Source organism: Haplochromis burtoni, unplaced genomic scaffold (genome assembly GCF_018398535.1).
Source record: "Haplochromis burtoni strain Fernald_Lab_line unplaced genomic scaffold, NCSU_Asbu1 Contig_180, whole genome shotgun sequence".
NCBI lineage: Eukaryota > Metazoa > Chordata > Actinopteri > Cichliformes > Cichlidae > Haplochromis > Haplochromis burtoni.
The window spans coordinates 1117420-1117834 of record NW_024582541.1 but is presented as its reverse complement, the minus strand read 5'-3'; positions in this window follow the sequence as shown (position 1 = coordinate 1117834).

The following is a 415-nucleotide window of genomic DNA, read 5'->3' as shown; positions in this document are numbered from 1 at the left end:
GCAGGTTTTGAAACGATAAGAAATGACGCCGTGATTTTAGAGCCAGACTGAGGCTTTCTGACAAATGTGAAGCCTACTCCATCATGATATATATATATATATATATATATATATATATATATATATATATATATATATATATATATATATATATATAAAGAAACTACCCGCAAACTCTGGTCAACTGGGAATCATCAGACTTTATCACCTGAGTATCTGCTGACTTTCCTAGGAGGAAGTAACCTCCTAATTATGAAATTGTTTAGCAATGACTTTGTCTTAATAAGTGATTAATATACGTCAAACTAAGCCCAGTGAGCTTCATTGAATTTTAAACCAGGGGTTTTCACAGAGTTAGAACATTTTTCAGTAAACCCTTCATCATCCTGACACCACCCCTCACAGCACCAGTAAT